The sequence below is a fragment of the Camelina sativa genome, chromosome 3, assembly GCF_030686135.1.
Source record: "Camelina sativa cultivar CO46 ecotype springtype chromosome 3, ASM3068613v1".
NCBI lineage: Eukaryota > Viridiplantae > Streptophyta > Magnoliopsida > Brassicales > Brassicaceae > Camelina > Camelina sativa.
The window spans coordinates 26,384,926-26,390,925 of NC_141882.1; the positions used below are offsets into that span (position 1 = coordinate 26,384,926).

The 6,000-nt window shown below is 30.8% G+C and overlaps 1 pseudogene across 1 annotated transcript; it reads right to left on the reverse strand.

Moving 5' to 3' along the window:
- Window positions 1–2,069: 2,069 nt before the first annotated feature.
- On the reverse strand, window positions 2,070–2,782 carry LOC104777817 (CLAVATA3/ESR (CLE)-related protein 11 pseudogene; annotated as a pseudogene). Its single transcript, XR_015587286.1, has one exon. The product of XR_015587286.1 is annotated as a CLAVATA3/ESR (CLE)-related protein 11 pseudogene (transcript).
- Between the last annotated feature and the right edge of the window lie 3,218 nt (window positions 2,783–6,000).

Sequence of the window (6,000 nt, forward strand, 5' to 3'; positions counted from 1 at the left end):
AGTGGCAATCATCTTAATCAATTGATCTCATGCACCTCACCTTAAGAAAAGCCTGAATTTGAAGAAAATTGTTTCTTAAAAACTAAAATTAGTTAAGGAAACAAATGATTTTTTTTCCAGGTTTGTGATGATGATATTGTTCTTAAAATAATGACGAAAATGCAATCATGGGAGCATGTAATATTCGATGGAGTTTTTTTTTTTCTCGTACGCATTAATAAGTGGAAGTACTTATATGAATCAGCAATGAGGCATCTGAAAACTTAACAGAAGAATGAGGTTATATTTTTGATAAACTGGCCGTAAGAACTGATGTTTAACACCAAAAGAGTAGAGAAAGAAAGTTTTTACATTTTTTTTTTCTGTTCCACAAAGAACAGATTTTGAAAGGATAAATTAAAGTAGTACAAAAGGTCTCTATATGCTAGCATTACTTTTTAATATATAAACGTTTTGCTTTCTGATCTATCTAACTAATATAAAATTGTTGAGAAAAAAAAAAGAAAAGAAGATTAAACTTACATGAAGATGTGTGTAGTGTCAAATGCGGATCTCTTTATATCTGAACCCCATATAGTTGATGGATTCCATAGATCTTATGCATTCACAAACACACGCACTCGACTTTATTCGTGGCGCTGTATATACATAGTTTAATAAAATGACTAGTGAACAAACTCCACCTTTTTTGTTGACATTTGGAAAGAGTGATTAGGTCCAAATCTTATAACTAAAAAGGGATAATTGTTATTTTTTGCAGATGAAATGTCAATACCAACAATTATCCCTTTAAATTAATACACTTTAAATTAATACTCGCTATAATTAATAAATTTTTCCGGTCCCGAGTTGGGCCGGTGTAAAATTTAACACAATTCGATAAAATAATAAGATAATAATTTTTTTGAAAATGCTATGTAAAAATATAGTCCCAACAATATCAAAAATTAATAATGATATAAACTATATATATATGTGTATATCTAAGAAAATTTAATGAAATATGACTCTATTGTTTTTGAATTTGCATTCTAATTAGAACTTATCTCTAATCTTTTAAAACTTTTAATGTTGTATTCTCAAATCGCATCCAAAAATTGAGGAGAGTCCTAGTTGCGGTAATTGTTTTTTTACATGTAATTGGTTCTAAAGACACTGTAATATGTTATTCGACTTCATCATTACCATGAAAGATAATACCAACAATCTCTTCTAAACTCTAAACTTCTAGCATTTATCATATTCGACTAGATAATTAAGTAAACTATTAATATCAATCCTATTACGATAGCTAAGATTATAAATTAAAAAAATTATAGAAAAATGTGAATCATAACGAAAGTATCTTATTTTGTAATAAAAAAATTTCAAAATTATGAAAAAAAAATCTCTTTAATATTTTATTAATTTATCGATAAATTAAAACCTCTATAAATTAATAAAATTTTATGGTACCGGCCTTATTAATTTATAGATGTTTTAGTGTATGTGATTTCTGGATGAAAGTTTCTGAATATCATCGATGACTTATATTTACCTATGTTACTGAGAGTATTTTAGTGTTGAAGAGTGTATAGACGATGACATAAATGATAATTCAGGTTTCGATATAGTGTTATCTTATATATATATATATATAGACTCACATTATACAATAATAACGTTGATAGTTTATACGATTAATGTATATGATATATATATCCTTTCTTGCATAATATAAGAAAAATAATATCATGCGTAAGCTAATTTTAATTTTCACAACAAAATATGTGTATATGTTTGTCTAATAACTCAAACACACTTTCACTCAAATATATCTGCCAAGTATTCAACACTTTTACAGAAAAATATATATTCAAAACAACATATTATTAACTCGACGTACCTTATCTCATTATGAACAATATGATGTACTTTGTACTCAACATAAATAGAAGCAAATCACATATATTAACTATGTTCAGTGAATATAACAAGTACTTCATTGGATAATGGAGAGATCTATAACTATATATATATATATATACAAAAACTGAAGCTTTTAATAGATGTTAATGAACCCGCTTCGAAGTAAGAAACCATGATAAACAAATATGATGGTTACATCAATTTCATACACTTCACAATATATAATCATGATCCATGGTCATGAATGTTGTCATAACACTATAATAATCCAAAAAGCAACAAAAATCTATTGAAAAAAAGTAAAACAAAAACCTTTTAGCTAGTGATGCAAAGGATTTGGACCGCTAGGTACGATCCGTTCCTCATCATTGTACCATGAACCGGTTTCTTTTCCGGTCAGGCTTTGACTTTGACGTTGAGTGCGATCTTTGTTCTTGAGAAACGGTGTGAAATCAAAATTACTTGCTAGAATCCTCTTATGGCCAAGGCCATTAACGCCGGGTTTGCGCTTGTAAGAAGCCGTCAAAGCAAAAGAAATAAGAAGCAAAACGAACAACGCGGAGAGAAGAGAGACGTGGAAGAGGAATCTACACGGCTTAGGTTGTTTCTTCATGGCCATGTAGAGAAAATTTTGATGAAAATGAAAAAGCAATAGAGGTCATGGAGACAGAGAGACAGAGAGACAGAGAGACAGAGAGAAAGAGAGAGAGAGATAAGAGAAATGGTTAGAGAAAAAGATATGAGATTTTATGATTAAAAAAGGTGTTTCTTTAATGTTAATCTCCAAGAAATTATAGCTTGAGACGAGTTTTATATAAGTTTGGAAGAATAAAGTACATAATAATGTAATTAATGTGTTAACTTATGATATGGATTATTCACATATTAGGCATAAGTATGTATGGGGATTGAGTATTGGATTTGTGAAAATGTATGAAACTGAGGAAAAGAAGAGAGTCAAAAGGTTACTTTACGTTCAAGGAAGAATGGAGGTGGAGTGGTACCATAAAAAAAGGCCAAATAGTCAAAGTTTTGAATTTATTACATTGTATTTGGTATAACCTAATTTTATTGGAGGTTGTGCACATTTTAAAACCTTACAACTTTAGTTTATATTTTTATATGTGTTACATAAGTAATATTGTTTCGATATACGGGTTCGAAATAGCCAAGAAATGCTCAAAATTAACTTTGGTGCAACTTTAATAAATAGGACAAATTAGATTCGGATTAATTGAGGTGTATAATAAGTTTGAGTAGTCCGACGTTTTGAATATCGTACATTCGTCGCCATAATGCACGGTGGTAGTTGACTTGATGATGACTTTGATATTACATTCGCTTTTTTTAGTTTCTACGGTTTTATTTTATCTAATATACATTTATTCAAAGAACATTATGGTCACATCATCACATGTTAAGATACATAATAATAGTAGTGGCGGACCTAAAAATATTTTTTACCGAGTCATAATATAAATAAAAATACTTACTAATTTTTTAAAAATAAAAAATAAGTATTTTTTAAAGAAAATTACAAGATAAATTTAATATTTAAGAGTCAAATAAACATAAAACTCTGTTAAAACATTTATGTAATGGTGCCAAAACATAATAAAGTAGAAAAAATCACAATAAATAGATAGAAATAACAAAAATTTAGAATTTTAGGGGTTCAAAACAGAAAAAATAGACCAAATATTACAAAATTATAAAGACTATTAGATAAATCTAAGATTTTAGGGGGTCAGCTGACCCCCTTTCTCTCTTACTGGGTCTGCCCATGATAATAGTTAGCATAAATATTCTAAGGTTGTAAGGTTACTGAATATATATATATATATATATAAGTATTTATTATCAGAATTTTATTTTGTGTAGTATAAATACTTTTTAATCGAAAATTCTATATTAAAAAAAACTATAGTATTTATTGATGATTTTTTTCAAATTATATGAGTTACCCTATTTGTTTGTTTGTTTTTTATAAAGATTTTTCATATTTAATGTCTATGCAACTGTCAAATGTCAAGAGAATGACCTTTAGGCATTACTCCATTAGTTATAATAATTGGAAAGTTATATATGTATTGCATGTAGGCAGAAAACTATTTTGTAATATATTTTTTTGTTTTGTTTTGTTTGTATTCTGTTATAATTTCAAATATTATAGTAATATTAAATCCTTATATACACGAAGCAATGTATCAAAAAAGATGGCTGAAACTATCTTCTAAGCTCTAAATATTTAGTATCGCATTTGCCAATGTTTACATAATAATGTTTTCACCCAAGTGTTTTAATAAGAAAATAAGATTTGATCGCATAAATATAGTGCGCATGAATGTGATAACACGCAAATGTCGCATTGCAACGGACATTTACTTTAATTGTACTCCAATATTCCTATATCCCAAACTTTGGCCTCATTTTTCATATTAAATTATTATGTATATACTTATTTACTTAATTATTTTCATAAATTGACATATTGAAATTTGAAACCCACAAAAAACAAAGTTTTTGTAGTTCTTCTTCTTCCGTACATTACGTTAATTTGATTCATTCCCCAGCTGTAACCCAATGATATATATATATATATATATATTAGGAGCTATATTATATATAATCTATCTTCCGTACAACATTGATTAAAATTTAACGCATCTATGGGCCTATAATTGGTGGGGGGGGGGGGGGGGGGGGGGAGAGGTGACTATCCCTTAAACAAATTAAGCAACGTGACCAGTAAAGGCCCAAAGATTAAGTACTGATGACTTTATTTATTCACTTGAAAAATTGTTTGCTAGTTCTAGGCATGTGCATTCAGGTTTCGGTTGGGTTTAGATTTTTCCGAGTTCGGGTAATTTGGGTAGGAAAGTTTAGTGTTCGTCTAAGTTTTATGGCAATTTGGTTTGGGACTTTGGGTAGGTGTTGAATAGGTTTCGCTTCAGTTTTTGTGATTTTTTTAATTATCGGATTACAATTTTATTTGGAGTATATTGTTTGGTTTGGATACTTCGAGTAGAAACATTTGGAATCCTTTTCGGTTTTATAACTATTGGGTTTGGGTGCGAAACTAAGTTTTTCGGTATAGTTTTCAGATGTTATGACCAAATCTAGTAAATTATATATTCTTAGTCATATATGTAGAAACTAGGTTTCACAATGAATTTGTTTAAGGGGGAAACAAATTCAATAGAATTATCTCTCTAGAAAGTAGATCTAAGCTTTAGAATTAAAAGTAAAGAAGTAGAACTCAAAAGAATTAGGGTTTATTGCTAAGAACAAGAGGAGAACTCGATTATTGTATTCGATTTTGGATGCCTTACAATGGAGAAGTCTCCCCTTCTTTATACATGTTCTTAGATTGCATAATATATTAACTTTCCTTATCGGACGAAGTGAGATATGGAAAACTGCCTTATTGCTTAAGTCGGCCGCCGTGCCGAAGTAGAGGTCGGTTTCTTCTTCTTCAAGGCTACGCTTTGTCCGAACTCACTTCTTGTTGACCTAATCAAGCTCTTAACCGGTTTCCCGGTTAACTAATCAATTAGTATTTCTGATTTAGCTCGGTATGTCGGGGGTGCTGAATCCCGCACCAACAATTAGTCCCCCCCAGTTCTGAACATTCGAGATTTAATTCGAATGTTTCAAACTATGGAAAGAGAATATCCGATCTAATCCATAAGGACTTAATTGATTTTACCCGGATTCCCGCGTCATTTCGCCGCAAATTGTTCGGATGACACGTGTCGTTTGCATCACATCAGCTAGCCGGAATTCGAAGAGTCGCATAGGTCATAATTGCTCTTCGTAGGGTTGCCACCCACTCGACTCTATAAATACGCCTCCCCTTTCGTCATTTCTCATTTTCCGCCAACAACGAAAAGGTAATCTGCTCCGATATCTCTCCTATTTATTTTGTTAGTTCCGATTTTCTTCCGCACTCTCCGAACTCAGAATATGGCGAGCACATCAGAACCCGTCTCTTCGCCAGAAGTCGAGGGCGAACAGCTAATTCGTCGATCTTCCAGGCGGAAAACTCTCGACTCAGAGCGTACCGCACAGATCGGTGAATCGAGTAAATCG